This window comes from Cervus canadensis, chromosome 13 (assembly GCF_019320065.1).
Source record: "Cervus canadensis isolate Bull #8, Minnesota chromosome 13, ASM1932006v1, whole genome shotgun sequence".
In the NCBI taxonomy this organism is placed as follows: Eukaryota; Metazoa; Chordata; class Mammalia; order Artiodactyla; family Cervidae; genus Cervus; species Cervus canadensis.
Window position 1 is genome coordinate 38,305,174 of NC_057398.1, and position 18,786 is coordinate 38,323,959.

The 18,786-nt window shown below is 46.0% G+C and overlaps 1 protein-coding gene and 1 long non-coding RNA gene across 7 annotated transcripts in view; one reads left to right on the plus strand and one right to left on the minus strand.

Annotated features, from left to right (window-relative positions):
- VPS13D (vacuolar protein sorting 13 homolog D) overlaps positions 1 to 18,786 on the plus strand; it is a 267,732-nt gene that overhangs the window by 223,536 nt on the left and 25,410 nt on the right. The window lies entirely within an intron of this gene.
- LOC122452014 lies at positions 1,879 to 5,732 on the minus strand. Its single transcript, XR_006272564.1, has 3 exons — positions 5,538 to 5,732; positions 4,202 to 4,470; positions 1,879 to 2,230 (listed from the first exon to the last, which is right to left on the minus strand). It is a non-coding gene; the product is annotated as an uncharacterized LOC122452014 (long non-coding RNA).

The following is an 18,786-nucleotide window of genomic DNA, read 5'->3' on the forward strand; positions in this document are numbered from 1 at the left end:
TAGCTGACTTGGGACATGTATAATTAGGGCTCCAGAAATGGCATCTGAGTCAGTATATACCTCTCCGAATATGGGATGCTAAGCATAAGTGAAGCAGGGGTTATATCTTCACCTCTTACTTGTACCCTGTCCCTGAAAACTTGCTAAGGACTTATTATGGTGGTGAGACCAGAAAGTCATACGCTGTGCTGGGTTTTTGTCTCTCCCCTTCTGTTTCTTCACACAAAATAGTTAAATCCAGGCCCACAAACCTGTGCTTGTCACACAGTCAGAATTGTGGGTGGAGGAACTCAACTGGGCTCCCAGCCCTTGTGTACCAGAAACCCCACTGGAAAAGGTGTGCAGAGGCCACGAACTTGCTCTGAACCCGCCTGTGGAAGAGCAGGTGATCCCAAACTATTGTTAGTGTCTGCTGTAAATGATACGCCTCTGGGTTCGAGCAGAGTTCAGCCAAAAGCCCCACATGACATGGAAATCTGTCCTGGAGCCAGGTTTGTCGGGTAGAAGTTATGTAGCGAATGTCTCCAAACTTTGGCATCTGTTGTCTGCCAAGGGTGAGACAGTCGAGGATGATGGAGGGCTTACAGAAACGCGGACAGGGCGTGCGACCCTGTGACAGCTGAGACACTGTTTCAGGCCACTGTTGCTCATCCAGCTCTCCTGATAAACAGCTTTAAAAGCATTACGTGGTTTGGAAAGCATTCTTCAAAAACGGTTATATTTTCCAGACGCATGCCAGTCCACTGTTTAGTATTGTTGAAGGGTTTTGAGTTGTAGAATCAGATCTCCCATCAGTGGGGCTCTTGGAACTGTGAAGGACTTATCTGTCTGACTCCTGCCAGGATGGTCTCACAACAGTGTTATCATGTTGGTCGAGTTCCCCCAGGTCTCTTTAAAAAAAATAAAAGTGCTCTTGGGTTCAGGACTAGAGTTTAAAAGGAAAGACTCTTTCATCTCTAGCTAGCGTGATGGGCTCTTTAAAAAAAATACTGCTTTCATCATGCACCCTTTGGTTCATGGTTTCTGCATAATGAAAGTAGGAGACAACTTCGGATATTATAAAGCTTTGAGCCTTTGAGAAACTAGCTTTTTCTAGATTATAAAGGTTCATTTCATAATTCATTTCAAAACTCATCTTCTCAATGGCCTTATTTCCAGAAATTTAGCTCCTTTAGGAAATTCTGGGTGTCACTGGGCAGGGGAAGTGGCTCATAGGGGAACGGACAGTGCCAGGATTAGGCAATGCATATGGGTCTTAGGCTGACATTGACCATGCTTTTGTTCACTCAGTCATGTCTGACTCTTTGCGACCCCATGGACTGTAGACCACCAGGCTCCTCTGTCCGTGGGATTCTCCATGCAAGAATACTGGAGTGGATTACCATTCCCTTCTCCAGGGGATCTTCCCAACCCAGGGATTGAACCTGGGTCTCCTGCATTGCAGGCAGATTCTTTAGCATCTGAGCCACCAAGGAAGCCCATATTGACCATATGATAAATACAAAGTGTTCTAGTGACAGATTTTATAAGGTACTTCTATTAAAGTCTAATATGAAAAGTGAAAGTGAAAGTTGCTCAGTTGTGTCCAACTCTTTGCGACCCCATGGACTGTAGATCACCAGGTTTCTCTGTCCATGGAATTATCTAGGCAAGAATACTGGAGTGGGTTGCCATTCCCTTCTCCAGGGGATCTTCCCAACCAAGGAATTGAACCTGAGTCTCCTGCATTGCAGGCAGTTTCTTTACCATCTGAGCCACCAGGAAAACCAAAGTCTAATATACCACAGGTTTTTTTTTTTTTTTAAGTTCAGTGAAACGATTCATAAGATTTTATTCTTATTCCAAAAATGCAATAGTAGAGCTGACAGAATGGCCTTGAACATTATTCTGATTTATTGTGTTGAAGTGACAGCAACTCACATCCTTTTACTACATCAGTGTAGGATCAGTTCTTCCTTGATTCACGTCTCTGTGATCAAAATAACCGATCTGGATGTTCCCTTTGGGTGCTGGAGGCAGCATGCCCTCTTGAAAGAGAACAGGATTGCGAAGCGTGAGACCATAACCCCGATTGCAGTCCTGACGCTGCTTTGCTTGGTGGCCTCGTGCTGCTTTTCATCCCCTTCTCAGGTCGGTCCTCCCACTTCCGAGGGAGTGAGCATCAGCCCTGCCCTGGTCACGTCTGCAGCTGAGGGGTAATGCCCTGGAAGAATGGGCCAGAAGCTGGGCACTGAAACGAAGAAAGCCCAGGAAGGACATATGAGAGGCTGGTAATGTTTTCTAAAAATAAAAAGGCAGTAGGTGAATGTGAGGCCGCGTGTACCTAAACCATCCCTGAGCAGCCCTGGGCCAGCCTGAGCCCAGTGGGCTTAGCACTGTTCAAGTCTGTTACATCTCATCTCCTGTGACATGAAACCTGTGGCCAAGCCTGCTCTGTCACCACTTCAGCTCCCTTCTGATTCCACCTCTGGGGACACACAAGTGCCCCCGAGTAATGGGCCAGGTCATGTGGCCGGGGCGGTGGGGGGGCGGTGAGGGCAGCCTGTGGAGAACCGCTCGTGAACAGACCACTTTCCACATGTTTAGTCATCATCAAGGTACTTGAGTATTCACAGTTTCTTTTAGCTGATGGCCAAGAAATCAATGTTTAAAAAAAATACAAAACCAAAAACCCTCAACAGAAGCTATTTTGCCCCAAGAACGGATGTACGTATATGGTGTGGAAAAGCAAATCTCAAAACATGGTTCCTTTTTAGTTCTTAAACTGGTATCAATCTAGTCCTCCTTAGCCCTTTCCACAGCACTAGAATAAACAGTCCAGAAAATACAAAGGAGAGAAGTGTGTAGAGCCCGCAATTGGCCGATGGCAGCTCTGGGCATGCGTATTGGCTGTTCCTGCTACATCCTTTTTGTAAGCAGCTTGTGCGCCTACATTTTCCCCAATCTGGCCTTGTTGTTTACTTATGATTTGTCTGTCCCTGAAATCTGGTCATCAAAGTGACCCTGAGATGGAGAAAGTCCAGCAGGAAGTAGGGGCATCCAGGTCACTGTTGAAAAGTTCTCAAAGTCTGTCCTGGTTCATAATTGGGTCTCATTCTCAGGGATGGATCTGGTTTTCCAAATTTTAATATATCAAACAATACTGATGCATCTGGGCTCATGATGGGCCAAAACAAAGCCTTCAGGAGCCCTTCTGTCATGCACTAATACCTGAAGGAAGCTGGATTCTTTTATGAGTATTTGTGTAACCTGTGATAATGTGTGTGCAAGTGCTCTGTAGGTTGTCTTGGGAGATGTGAGGTATTATTATGACGAAAGGCTTAATTGAACCCTGCTCTTGTATATGAATAAGTAGAGACAGATTAAATGGATTACACATTTTTCTCAAGGATTTCCTAAACAGTCTACCTAGCTTTTTCTTGCCTTTTCTTTTCCTGACTTAAGTGGTTCTCTATAACCTTTATTTTTAATGAACTAGAACAAATAGTACTCAGTAGAAAAATTACCACAGAGAAGAGGGATTCTCAATAGCAAGGGACAGTTTTCTGTGACCCATTCATTCCATGGCACTTCCCTCTACTCAGAAAAAAGGTGCTGGAGGCTTTGGAATGACAAAGTCATTAGCTCATCTCTAAACATCAACATAGTGAATAAGGAAGCATTGTGAGAAAAGTGCCAAGACTGCAGTTTCCATTCAGAAACACATGGTTACCTTGAATCAAGAAGACCAACTTTCACCTTCAGATTGAATCAGGGTCTGATGGGAAAAAGGCCACTAGCTTCAAGAGACTCTGTTGAAGACATCTGCCTCTACCCAGAACTGGAAAGGGCTTTAGTGCCTGTCTTGCTGGTGTGGGATTTCGGGGTTTATTTTTAAGCAAACTTGGGCCCTAGACTAGTGTTGCCTAACAATGGCTGAAAGGACAAAACTGGGCTGAAAGCACTGATGAAGTCCCCTCAAAGGCCCTCCTACCTGAACCTTTCATCATGTCTTCAGGTGGGTTTGGGTTTGGGGTTCCTTCTCTCTGTGCCTCTTACTCCTCTCTATTATGCTTGGACCTTGCTTAGAAGAGTTCTATTGGTCAGCTCAGTTGCCTCCTTTTATAGGTGGAACGAATGAGACAGGGAGACATACATGATGAACCGTGGACTCAACTGGCTCATCCCTTGGAGAGCCTGGTTCAGCCTGGGGATGACTTACCTTCCAGTCATTGGATGGTGTCCTCTAGAGATGTTAGGGGAGTGCACTCCTCGTGGGTTATGCTCTAAAACTTGTCAGGCTCTTCGTACTAGTCAGATATTGAAGGTCACAGATAAGAGCAAATGGGCAGACTCCACAGGTCTAACACAGGGGACCTTCTCCTGCTGGACTCCAGAGACTCCATTCCGCGTGTGCACAGCCGCTCCACAAGCGCATGCGTGCACACATTCTCAGACAGTGGGCCCATATCCCGCCATGGTAGACAGGGCCTGAAACATACGTTTACTTTTTCCTGTTTTAACCTTAAAAATTAGACCAGCTACTTCGAGTGTTTACGTTCCCGCCCCCCATGGGACCTGGCAAGCCTGGAAGCTGCCCTGGAACCGGGGCTCCTTTTGATGTCTGGGCTGTGTGAGGGGCCCGCGTGCTCCGCGGTACCCAGGGTCCAGAGCTTCCCGGGAGGGGCGCCGCAGGAGGGCTTGGCTGCCGCTTCAGAGAAGGGTTATCAGAGATCAGACCGCAGATTTTGCTTTTGTGAGAACAAAGTGCGACCGTCCATTCAGGAGCAGCGCGGGGCCTGTATGGAGGGGCCCAGGGCCCGCTGGGATGGGGTTTTACACTTGGGCTGTCCTTTTGCCCTTCCACTGAACTCTTTTCATTTCAGTCATGAGCAAACAGTCAGTGCCTGAACTAACAACCCCGCAGTCCTCCGGAGCACGGCTGGCTTACAGTACCGAACAAAGGGAGGGAGGGCCGCGTGGGCCGGCCCAGGCCGAGGAATGCGGCTTCAGGGTTCTGCTCCATAAATTTAACCAGCACGACGAAAAGGAGATAATATGAGCCTTCGTGATGATCTGAAGGGGGAGGTTCTGTGTCCCATTGATTGCGGTCTGGCCCAGGGCCAGGCCCAAGCCTGACCGACAGTTGAACCGTATCGTTAAGGCGTGTAATACAGCTTGTACTACCGCCAATGAGTACATATCCACAGGGCAAAAGTTTATAAAGAGCTGAGGCTGTCCTGTTTAACCCTCTCACACGGCATGTAATAGACCCAGCTGCCATTCAGAACTTGCCCATCTGAGGTCACGCAGGAAAGCCAGCACGTTTCTTTTCTCCAAGCAGGGCTTTTTGGGACTGGGGAGAGGGAAGAGGCACTGTCTAGCAAGGGTCCAGGCGCCCGATGCTTCTCTCGGGAGAAATGGAGCTGCCTGCCTCCTCTCCTCCTCCCCTCCTCCCAGGTCAGAAACGGGACACCTTAGTGCTTTATTCAAAGTAGCTCTCTGTTTGCAGGATAATGTTGCCAAAGGAAGCGGGGCTGACACAACAGGAAACCTACCCGTCTCCGAGGAGGAGGCCGTGCTGGTGGCAGAGGCGGTCGGATGCCACCGGTGTGGGGTGGAACACTCCTGTCGAGTCTCTGAGACTCGGGATGGTTGTTTCCTTTCCCTGCCTCCCAGCCTCCTTGAAGCCTGCTGACAGCCTCACTTTCTGGCCCTCTCTGATCGCTAAACCAGAGCAGGTGGGAGACTGTCCCATGAAAAGCCTGTTAGCCCAGCCTGCTGCCTGTCAGCTGCACACCACCCTCATCCGGGAGAGCAGGACCTGGAAAAGCCTGGTCCTTGTAGTAATGCTGCCCTGAGTCTATGGACAGACCAACAAAGCACTGGTGTTTAGTACAGTCAGAAAGAAAGGGCTGTCTGTCTTCAGACACCCGAGGAGAAGCATTAAGGGAGTAGTTTAGTCCTAGCCATCAGCCAGTCACATCCTTTGGCCATACTGGGAGCCTGCCTGTCCTTTGTCCATACCATCCAGCAAGACGTGTATTTCTGTCCTTCAGAGAACTACTGGTCTGCAACAGACAGGCTATGGTCAGTGGATACAGATGGGTAAATTGAGGGTGGCTCAGTGGCAAAGAACTCACCTGCCAATGCAGGAGCTGTGGATTCAGTCCCTGGGTCGGGAAGATCCCATGGAAAGGAAATGGCAACCCGCTCCAGGATTTTTGCCTGGGAAATCCCATGGACAGAGGAGCCTGGTGGGCTACAGCGCACAGGGTCGCAAAGAGTTGGACACGACTGGATGACTAAACAACAAAAACAGCACAATGAAGTTGAGGCACAGAGCATTTACACAACTTGTTTAAGATTTCAGAGGTAATGAGAAGGGGAACTAGACTTTGAAAGTCTGAACGCAGAGCACACATTTCTAACTTCTGTGCTATTTCTGGATCATTTCTTGGTCTCTCCCATCAAAAAGCCCCATGATTTAAACCTGAGTCCTCTTACCAGGTCTCAGATCCACTTCCTTTTGACTCCTAAATGTGGAGGATAGGAATTGGATACTGCCTATGACCCAGAATATCTGGGGAAAGACACTATTGTAGTTATTAAAGAGGTGTTCTTTACCCTAGACTTCCCTGGGCTACCCAAGTGGTGCAGTGATAATCTGTCTGCCAGTGCAGGAGCCTCAGGAGATGCTGGTTCAATCCCTGGGTCAGGAAGATCCACTGGAGAAGGAAAAGGCAACAGTATTCTTGCCAGGATAATTCCATGGACAGAGGAGCCTGATGGGCTGCAGTCCATGGGGTCTCAGAGTTGGACTCGACTGAGCCACTGAATATGCTACACACACACTCTTCACCCTGGATCTCACCGCCTGAAGTGTGCTGGTCCCAGTCTCTCACCCCTACCAGCTTAACCCAGAGGTGGCAGACAGCCTGCTTGGAGAACTGAGCAGCCAAGTGTTGTGTCCAGGAGCTGTGCTGCCCTTGGTCCTCTCTTCTGCATCTCAGGCCCTCCCCTAGTGATGAATCACTGTATCCTTCCAAGTTCAGAATTCTCTACTTTCATAACATAGCACTCACACGTGCGAGTTCCAACTTGTCTTTGCTCTGCCATCCAGCCAACGCCATCTTCACCAGCTGGTGGCCTGGGAACTCTCGACCGGGACACACTACAGGAGGCCATGGAAGGAGATGAGAACATCTAAGTATGTGCACAGAGTGCTGTGACCATCTTTTAGTGGCCAAGGGTAACGCCTGTTTATTTTGGTGTTTAGGGTTCTGAGAAAAGGTTTCTAGAAGTAGAGGAGGCTACGGGGCTGGCCACCCCTGAGATGGCCAGATAGCCATCCTATCTAGTTAGGCTTCTCTAGTCAGGGTGCTTTAAAAGCCTAGAAACAGGTTCTGGTAGTCCCTGGATGGAGCTCTCTCCATGGTTTGGATTCTGTGAAATGATTGCTAAACCCAAGGTTTAGCAGACCTTGGTACTCGGCTGGATGTCTTTTAATGGGCACATGTTTGGGGGTTCTCTTTGTCATGTACTTGAGCTGTTGTGGCATCCAGGAGCTATGCTGTGGCTGTTCTTTGGGGATATGAAGAGAGAAATCCTCGGGGGTATAGAGTGGTTCAATTGTAGGAAGAAATTCTGCTCTTTTGAATTATTTTGTTCCGTTTAACAGTGATTAAAGATGCCATGAGGTGGCCAGATGATCCACGAAGTGAAATTTATAGAGATTCTTATCTGCAGAGATCTTAAGACAGAGAGCACTAGAAAATTCCAGTGCTTTATGTAGCATGCAGAAGGAAGCCTGGTCTGAGCAGCTTGCATCCGAGCGATCCTTCGAAAGGGAAGCAGCGCAGAGCAGCGACTCCAGAGTCACCTCTTGGCTTATGTGCGACTCACCGTCCTTTGGCAGCATTAGGGGTGTCCCAGGCCTACCGGCTTCTCTCCACCCCAAGGAACTTGTTCTTTGGAAAGCCACATGCCTGCCCTAACTGCCTCTGCCCCCAGGTCCACAGGGAGAAAGTCCCTCGGTGGACAGGAGCGGCTAGAGGAGGGGTTGTGTTTTTGTGTTAGCGTGGCAGAAAGCAGTGCTGTAGCCTCTGCTTCTCTGGACAAGCCCCCTGATGCACCTGCTCCTCTCAGAGGCCCAGCGAGGCCCAGGCAGGCGGGCCAGCGCCCACTGCTGACTGGTTGGGGCTGCTGGCAGGCTTGTGTCCCAAAGCCCAAAGAGGCCAACTACAAATGCCCATGATGGAGCATAAGCAGTGGCTAGCCCCAGACTGGGGTTGGAAGGCTGTTTGTTCTACTACCTGCTCTGTCTGAAAGGCTCTAGCATCTTTTCCCTCTGCCTCCTTGGCTCTCAGCAAGTTCTAGTACATTTTCAATTCACATTTTTTCCACTCCGATAGAGGAAAGCCCCACGCCAGTGACTCACATGAACTCAGCCTCATTGGCTCTTGTTTCCTCGGAGAGCAAATGCTCTGAAGGTGCGGTGCAGCTGTGACCCAGGGCATGGGTCTGAGTTTTATGAAGGCGCAGAAACACACCTGAGATGACCCCATGCCCTTTTCTTTCTTTCATATTTTTGATTTCTCAGCACTGGGACCGTTAAGTCTGTTTTCAAAGGGGGAATCGGGAGAGGAGAGGAGAGCATTTCAAAGGAAAGCTGATTTGGTCTCTGAACCAGCTTGTCTTCTAGGTTGTACTTCACTCTGATGAGAATCAGAAAGGACAGCCTGTAAGCCCCTGAAATGCAATTTCCAGTGAAACACGAACTTCACTCTAGTGGCTCTGCAGCTGGAGAGCCTCACAACTAGGTCCAGATGTTCTCTCTCCCCGGGTTAGCAGGAAGAAGGTTTGGGGCAAGCTGTGGGGGCAGAGTGCTTTTGCTTTTACCCATTCTTGGAGTGCCTGCTTTGCAACTGGTGTCCTGCCTTCTGGAGCTCTTTAGGGTAAGTGCTTTGAGCACCTGGGTCTGTTTTGGTCCCGCCTAACCCATGCCCACCCCCTCTTCGCCCCACCTCCTTACTCCGAGCTAGCCATTTACCACAAGCAAGAGGTGACCTCTCTTCTGCTGCTCAGGTTCAGAAAGCAAGACAGTGCTGGAAAAATGAGTGAAATGTGCTAGAAAGGAAGCCCCCTGCAGAGGACCCTCGGGTCAACAAAGCAACATCCACGGCCCTACCACCATCCATTGTAGCTCAGGGCCAGGCCTCCCAGTCCAGGGAGAAGTGATAGTAATGGCCAGTTCATGGCCTTTCCTCTGGAGAAAACTTCATGCAGAAAAAAGCCATTCCAGACGAAGACAGGCCAATCTCACTCCTTAACTAGCCTGTACCCAACCCATGCTTATCTTCAATATGTGATCATTGCAGTTGGTACTCATGCTTTGCTTCTTGGGTGTACTTTAGACGTTTTGGTGTTTGTGCCTGACTGCTCCCTAAATCATATTTTTAAAAAGTAGTTCTGTCTTGTGAGTTTAAAGATATGTACAAACCTGAGCTGTTCTCATATCCAAACAGTATATGAGCCCTCATAGTGTATGAACACTTCCAAGATAATTCACAATCTGTGATTCTTATAGCAAGCCAATGAGAATAGGTACTATTATTTCTGTTTTTAAAAAGAAACGTAAAATAACTCAGTCCTACTTGGCTGTTAATAATCACCAAAAGGCTCATAGTGTAACCCTGACCAGATACCTTAGTATGTATGTATGTATATGTGCACACACTCACATACAAATACATATGTATATGTGACATTAGATGAATCATAGAGGCACAACTATCGATGGCCTAGTAAGTGAATTGTTTTTAACATTAGGTAATATTAGTAAGTCATTTTTAACATTTTCATAATACTAAATTGCACATATACTCCAATATATTGGATTGGTCAAAAAATTCATTCATATTTTTCTGATCAGATGTTATGGAAAAACCCAAACAAACTTTAGCCAACCCAGTATTCAGCTAGTCCTTTCTTGATGTATGTTTCTAATTTTTTTGCCATTATAAGCATCTTTTACATGTATCTTTTCACATTTGTATAATTCTCTCTTTAGGGTAAATTTCTAAAAATAGAATTGCTGGATTAAGGGTAAATGCATTTTCCCCTTTGAAATGCATTACCAGATTGCCTTCTAGGGAACTGAAACACCTGTATTCCCACCCCATGTGCTTGAGAAGACCCTTCTCTGACCCTCCACAAGCTTTGGCTGTTCATTCATTTATTCATTCAGAATTCTGTTGAGAAGTTTATAATGTAGATGCTGTACTACAAGCAAGGCACTGTTACTGTTTGAGTCTCTGCTGATCTGAGAGGGAATGTTTTCAGTGATACTACTTGTATTTCTTCCATCACTAGGGTATTACATCATCTTTTCATATTTCATTTTGCCACTTAGAGTTCTTCCTTTGTGAATTATACTTGCATATTTTCACCCCAGTTCTTTTTAAACCCCTGAGGTCAGAATTTCTCTTCCTTTTGAATGTGTTTGTTTTTGTTTATTTTTATCCTGTCTTGATCCTACCCTTCCAGTAGTTGTCATTTTACCAGTTTATCATTCACATTGGTGTATATCTTTCTTCTAAATATTAATAAAATTTAGATTAGTCACTTGGCAAATTCCATTAATGAAGTTAAAGTGTGCATCATGACTATAAAGAACTGACACTGCTTACTGTTCTTCAGTCCATTGCTTTCCCATTAAGAACGAGGCTTCAGCCAAGCTACTATATAGGGCAGGGAACTCAGCTCAGTGCTCCGTGATAACCTAGAGAGGTGGGATTGGGGGGAGGTGGGAGGGAGAATCAAGAGGGAAGAGATACATGTATTCTTATAGCTGATTCACGTTGATGTACAGCAGAAACTTAACACATTAGTTATACTCCAATTAAAAAAAGAATGAGGCTTCAATCAGATGTTTTTAGATTGTACGTGGGGTGGTCTGCTGACTGACTTTTGTCTTATTTATTTCCCCTTTCTTCTTAGTATTGGTTTACCACCAGTTCCTACTATAAAACTTGGCAGGTTAGTACTGATGCTATACATTGCTGTGTTAATAAAAACCTTGCTCTGCCTTCGGTCAGGGCCCTACTTGAATACAGGGGCCATGTCCTCTGTAGTGCGTAGAGCCAGGCCTCCTTAGCTCTCCCATCACTGATAACGTGGTCTAGGTACAAACACCTTCCCAACTGGACTGTAAGCTTCTTGAGATCATGTTATTGCCTTCTTTGGTGTCCCTCCAGGATTTTCAGATTGCTTAACACAGTGATGAACTCAGAGTATGTATTAAAGAGATTTTCACCAACAGTCATGCTGATAAGAAGTTTACCGTGTCTGAGACTAACATAAAGACCCAAGGTCAAGTTGGATTTTGCCACTTACCAGCTGAATGGCCTTGGACAAACTTCATAATCTCTCTCAGGCATGGTTTCCTCCTCTGTGAAATGGACTGCTAATAAAACACATCCTTAGAAGAATCTTGTGAAGCTTAGAGTCAACACTAAATAAATGCAGCCATTGAGACAAACTGTGGACCCTGGGGGTCCAGCACTGTTGGTCTTAGTGTCTTCTCACCTAAGTTTGAAGGGCAAGTGCAGATGTAAGAGAGCAGGTGGAGGTGGCAATTCGCTGTTTTTCCAAAGAGTATCCTTAGAGGTTCATGTGCTCCTCTGCTTTAAGACCCCATGTTGAGTCTGAATGTGGTTTTTTCCCCCCAACACAGAGCCTTGCAATCATCTGGGGACTCACACGATGCCGCAAGTTTAAAACGTGCCAGTTTCTTCTTATGCTCTGCCAGTTTTCTTAGTGGTAGCATGAGTGGCTGCACACATCCTACAGATGTGCGTGTGTACATATGCGTGCATGTGTGTAAAATGCTTGGAAGAGGTAAAGACAGGATCAGATTTTGCCTGGCAGAACAACTAACATCTCTAGTAGCCTCTAAGCATTTTCCCAAATGGGCTTTAATTGGTTTCCTTCTGTTCTATTTTTATTTTGTAGTCATCTTAATGTATAGGGAGCCAGCTCCTTCAAATGAGACATTTTATCATTGAAACATGTTATTTCGTTTAACCGCCATGCACCCGGCTTCACCAGCACCGACGGATGACTGGCAAGGAGGGGTTCTGAGTGGTGGTTCTCCTATGACCTCACTGCAGCTGTGACCCGCCAGTCTGCGCCACACATGGACCCAGACCGGAGCAGGCTAGCGGCCAAGTGTCGTCTGCACCGTGGGCTCGGCCCCTCCTCACCTGCCCCCAGTGGCCCTCGGCCCCACTGTGGCCTGTGGCATGAAGGCCCTCCTGGCCCACGTCGGCCTCGTGTGCTGATTAGACAGGAATCAGCAGATCTGTTGAGTGCGTGTTTAATGTGACACAGATGTGAAACAGGCTGCAGATCTTTCTGCTTTACAAATTTTCAGCTTTTTGCATTTCATCAGTGTTGCTTATTATTTACAGAATGTAACTTGAGACAGCAGAACAGATTGTAATTTTTAAAAACGGTGGGGGGGGGAGGAGGTTGATGGGGCCGCAGGGGATCTGGGAGAAAAAAAAAAGAAAATCCAGTAGTGTGGAATGTTGTTTGCTGTCCAGACCAAACAAACCAGTTTGCCAAGGGTTGATGGACTGTGGCAATCCGTCCCATTCATGTTCACACCGGCGGCACTTAATTATAAGGCAGCTTGACCTTCTTATCACCAAGTAAAGAAGAATCTTTTGTCACCAGGTTGAACGTCATGGGAACAGGCAGAAACATACCTCTTATTGAGGGCACCGAAGGCTATCACTTCGCTGCCAGCTTGGGTTCTGTTTCCTTCCTGTCCAGACAGAAAGGACACCTTGGGACCTAATCCTCATTTGGACACATAGATGTTCTCCTTGCCTCATTCCTGCTCTGGCTTTATACTCGGGTGTTGTGGCAAGAGCCAGAACAAAGAGCAGTGTCTTCCTCAGCCTGAAAAATCCATGAGTGTCTTGAGGACATTGGAACCCTAGGCCAGAGCCAGTTCCACCCAAGTTGAAAAGGAAGGTACTGTCTCTTGTTTGCAGAGGGTAGGTTCTCCGAGAGGTAGCCTTGACTTCTGAGAAAGCCCAGGTTAAATTTGAAGACAAACCATAAAAAAACACCCACTGGTCAGAAGATGAGAAAGAGTAGGTGATATGTTTCTAGGTCAACAGAACCTAAGACTTGGGACTGAAATAATGAAAGCCACACAGTAAAAACTGCTTTGGAGAAGATCTCCATGGAATTTGAGCTGGTGCACAGAGTTGATCGCCTTGGTCGGAAGGTTCTGAGCTGCTTCAGCGCTGAGTGTCAACCCCGGACTGGACCATCTGTAGGCAGCCAGGCCCCTGGCCCATTTCCAGAGTTCCAGGCCCCACTGCTCTTTTCCTTAAAAGTACAGATGGTGCCTGGCCCCCCAGTACCACCAGGCAGCTGTCCAGTTGTCACTTCCCCCCACCCTGGGAGAACATGACCCTGGTCAGTAACTTTCTAGTGTCCGTCCACGGGGAGATGATCAACATTCCTGTGCCCCAGGAGTTCCTGGGTTGTTACCAACTCCCAGCCCTTCCTCTGGCTGGGCAGAGAGGAGTCCCCCAATGGGCAACCCCTTCTCAGCCTCCCAGCCCCCTTCAGAAGCGGCAGCTCTGGCTCCCCTGCTCCCGCATGGGCTCATGGCCTTCAGTCTAGCCATTTAGCCTCTGTGTGTGTGTTGAGCTGGGGTACAGAGAAGGGGCTGGGGTACGACTTGTGGGAGAGACAGAAAGCTCTGGTCACACCGGGCTTCCATTCGGCTCTCTCCACACTCTCCAGACCATGACTTGTTTCGAGCAGGAGGCTCCTCCCCAGAAAGGTTGGTGCCTGGAGAAGAGGGTATGTGGTGGCTGGCTCCGTGACCCTTTCAGGGTCTCAAGTCTAACCTCAGGGCCTGAAACACACCCTGTTTATTCCTGTGAGTGAGGCAACGGTACATAAACTTTCTTTCTCATGAGTTGCTGGTCTTCAGTGTCCTCATCCTTTTTGAAGCATTTTCTCCTGGTCCCTCTTTCTCCTTTTCTACTTCACCTTGACCATTACTCTCTGTTCAGTCGTAAAAGATTGTATGAAACTTCCAGTCTGAATAAACAGTTTGAAAGCAAACAAATCAGGGACTTCCTTGGTGGCCCAGTGGTTAAGAATCCACCCGGCAGTGCAGGGGATGCAGGGTTGATGCCCTGGTCGGGGAACTAAGATCCCACATGTTGCAGAGCAACTAAGCCCGTGCACTGCAACTTCTGAGTCTCCATGTCACAGCTAGAGAGTCCTTGCATCTCAACAAAAGGTCCTGATGACTCAGTGAAGACCCCATGTGCCACAACTAAGACCCAATGCAGCCAAATAAATAAATAAGCAAACAAGTCACAAAGCAGGTCCTCAGAGGCTGCAGCACCCAGACCTGCTTGGTTTTGATCACAGGAGAGGGAGGCCCTTCACGCAATAAGAGTGTGGAGGCCTGGGGCTAGGGGTGGGAGTGGAGGCTAAGGACACAGACCCCATCACCACCCTCTTCAGACACACCCATTCACTTTTCAGGGGTTGGATGCATTCAGGCAGTCTTACAGACTTCATTTAGATAAAGTGTTCTATTTCTGAAAACGTCAGTTATGATGACTTTTATTAATGGCAATATTCTAAAACTCTATTCCTTCCAATTCTAAGAATTTGACATTTGGTATAATTTACTGAGCTGCTAGATTGATTAGCTCTAGCTGCTTTTAAAAAGTTCTTTAAACAAATAAGGTGCAGATGGAGTAAGTCAGGTGAGTAAACACTTAAGTGCTAGTTCCTGTGGAAAACATGTACGCATCCAAACATTTGCTGTTCCCCTTATGAATCATTCTTGCTTATTCAGTAAGCCATGTTTTCCATAGTGTGCTGTCAAGCTAAAATTTCAAATCTGAGTTTTAAAAATGATGTGTTTTGATATTTCAAATTGACTTCAGTTCAGTCGCTCACTCGTGTCCGACTCTTTGCGACTCCATGGGAGTCACCAGGCCTCCCTGCCCATCACCAACTCCCAGAGCTTACTCAAACTCATGTTCATCGAGTCAGTGATGCCATCCAACCATCTCATCCTCTGTCGTCCCCTTCTCCTCCTGCCTTCAATCTTTCCCACCATCAGGATCTCTTCTAGTGAGTCAGTTCTTTGCATCAGGTGGCCAAAGTATTGGAGTTTCAGCTTCCGCATCAGTCCTTCCAATGAATATTCAGAACTGATTTCCTTTAGGATGGACTGGGTGGATCTCCTTGCAGTCCAAGGGACTCTCAAGAGTCTTCTTCAACACCACAGTTCAAAAGCATCAATTCTTCGGCACTCAGCCTTCTTTATGATCCAACTTTCACATCCATACATGACTACTGGAAAAACTAGTTTTCACTAGACAGACCTTTGTTTGCAAAGTAATGTCTTTGCTTTTTAATATGCTGTCTAAGTTGATCATGGCTTTTCTTCCAAGGAGCAAGCATCTTTTTAATTTCATGGCTGCAATCACCATCTACAGTGATTTTGGAGCCCCCCAAAAATAAAGTCTGTCACTGTTTCCATTGTTTTTTCATTTGTCATGAAGTGATGGGACCAGATGCCTTGATCTTAGTTTTCTGAATGTTGAGTTTTAAGCCAACTTTTTCCCTCTCCTCTTTCACTTTCATCAAGAGACTCTTTAGTTCTTCACTTTCTGCCATAAGGGTGGTGTCATCTGCATATCTGAGGTTATTGATATTTCTCCCATCAGTCTTAATTTCAGCTTGTGCTTCATCAGCCCAGCATTTCACATGATGTACTCTGCATATAAATTAAATAAGCAGGGTGAAAAAACACGTACTCCTTTCCCGATTTGGAACCAGTGTGTTGTTCCATGTCCAGTTCTAATTGTTGCTTCTTGACCTGCATACAGATTTCTCATGAGGCAGGTCAGGTGGTCTGGTATTCCCATCTCTTGAAGAATTTTCCACAGTTTGTTGTGATCCATACAGTCAAGACTTTGGCATAGTCAATAAAGCAGAAGTAGATATTTTTCTGGAACTCTCTTGCTTTTTCGATGACCCAGCGGATGTTGGCAATTTGATCTCTGGTTCCTCTGACTTTTCTAAATCCAGCTTGAAAGTCTGGAAGTTCATGGATCATGTACTGTTGAAGCCTGGCTTGGAGAATTTTGAGCATTACTTTGCTAGTGTGTGAGATGAGTGCAATTGTGCCATAGTTTGGACATTCTTTGGCATTGCCTTTCTTTGGGATTGGAATGAAAATTGACCTTTTCCAGTCCTGTGGCCATTGTTGAGTTTTCCAAATTTGCTGGCATATTGAATGCAGCACTTTTGCAGCATCATCTTTTAGGATTTGAAATAGCTCAACTAGAATTCCATCACCTCCACTAGCTTTGTTCATAGTGATGCTTCCTAAGGCCCACTTCACTTCACATTCCAGGATGTCTGGCTCTAAGTGAGTGATCACACCATTGTGGTTATCTGGGCCATGAAGATCTTTTTTGTATAGTTCTTCCATGTATTCTTGCCACCTCATCTTAATATCTTCTGCTTCTGTTAGGTCCATACCATTTCTGTCCTTTTGTGCCCATCTTTGCATGAAATGTTCCCTTGGTATCTCTAATTTTCTTGAAGAGATCTCTAGTCTTTCCCATTCTATTGTTTTCCTCTATTTCTTTGCATTGATCATTTAGGAAGGCTTTCTTATCTCTCCTTGCTATTCTTTGGAACTCTGTATTCAAACGGATGTATCTTTCCTTTTCTCCTTTGCCTTTCGCCTCTCTTCTTTTCTCAGCTATTTGTAGGGCCTCCTCAGACAACTATTTTGCCTTTTTGCATTTCTGTTTCTTGGTGATGGTCTTGATCACCTCCTCCTGTACAGTGTCACGAACCTCCATCCATAGTTCTTCAGGCACTCTGTCTATCAGATCTAATCCTTTGAATCTATTTCCCACTTCCACTGTATAGTCATAAGGGATTTGATTTAGGTCATATCTGAATGGTCTGGTGATTTTTCCTACTTTCTTCAATTTAAGTCTGAATTTGGCAGTAAGGAGTTCATGATCTGAGCCACAGTCAGCTTCCCATCTTGTTTTTGCTGACTGTATAGCACTTCTTCATCTTTGGCTGCAAAGAAAATAATCTGATTTCGGTTTTGACCATCTGGTGATGTCCATGTATAGAGTCTTCTCTTGTGTTGTTGGAAGAGGGTGTTTGCTATGACCAGTAATTACCCAGTAATTCCTAATAAGGGAATGGGAGACAGACAACTTTGGTGAGTACCTACTATGTGCCAGGCTCTTCTCTGGTGGCTCAGTGGTAGAGAATCTACCTGCCAATGCAGGAGATGTGGGTTTGATTCCTGGGTCAGGCAGATCCCCTGGAGAAGGAAATGGCAACCCACTCTAGTTTTCTTGCCTGGGAAATCTCATGGCCAAAGGAGCCTGGTGGGCTGCAGTTCATGGGTTGCAAAAAAGTCAGACATGACTTAGCAACTGAACAACAATAACTATGTACCAGACAGTGTGCTGTACACTTTTCATATATTAGCTCAACAGTCGTAACCAAGTAAGTATTATATTCCCATTTACTGACAAGGAAACCAGGGCTGAGATCAATCTGGTAACTTCTTCAGGATCACCCGGCTAATAAGTGACTGGATAGGGATTCAGGTCTGTTTGTCTTTTTCCAAAGCTTTGTGTTCTTCCCTGCACCACCATGCTCCTAAATTTCATCCCTCTCTTAAAAGGGATCCAGCTTTTGGGAGAAGGTTGGTCATGTAAAGATTAAAAGAAAGTAATTATGTAATTATTTGCTAGAAATCAATCTGAAAGTAATATGGTTTGTTTAATCAACTTCTTATCGTTAGCATTTGTACTTAATAGCTACAAAATAAGTTTACCAGGAAGTGTATTTTAGGCCCATGTGAAGCACCTTGGGATTGGCCTTAGAGGTGATAGGTTAGTAGTGAAACTGACCATAGTTTGAGAGATTCCTGTAAGCCTTTCACTGAATCAGAATGCTGTGCTTAACCATAAATGAAGATTGTGTTTATAAACACCTTGTTTTTGTAGTGAGGATGCTGAAAGTTGCAAACCACTTTGTAAGTTGTTAACTACTTTTTGAAAATCAACCCCAGAATGCATGCAAAAGTTAAGTCATTTCAGAAAATCCAAGGCTATCAGGCTGTAATCTCAGTATCATATTGTCCACTTGATTGAAATTCTTTGTAAGTCGAGTTTGCCTTACTCCTCCCCCCAGCTTCATGAACAGGTAGCTAGTGGACTAGGAATAAAAGCTCTGAATTAGTCTCATTCTTAGAGTTTAAATCCCAGCCGGCATCTCTGTTGGCATTAGTCCTACCAGCTGTCACAGTTGCAGTGTCATGGAGTCCCCCAAACATATGTTAGGTTATAGGAAGCCTTGACCCCTATAAACAAGTCAGGTGTGAATCCCACAATGGGAGGAAGCCCAGCCCAGGAAACGTCCCCACTGCAGGATGTCAAGTCACAAAAACTTAACAGCTATGGTCATGTAATTTCTAACGATTCCATGAATCAGCGTCTTTCCCACATTTTTGGTTATAACAATACAATATGGAATTTTATATGTTGCTACACACATGACTTCAGAACTCTAGGGAGAGGTAAGTAGAATGTTGACAAGAAAGCAAGAGGGAAAGGGGAATATTTCCATTTGAATCAGTTTCCCCAATAAGAAAACTAAGAGAGAAAGACTGGATGTTGGGTCCTGGCCCATCTTGGTTTC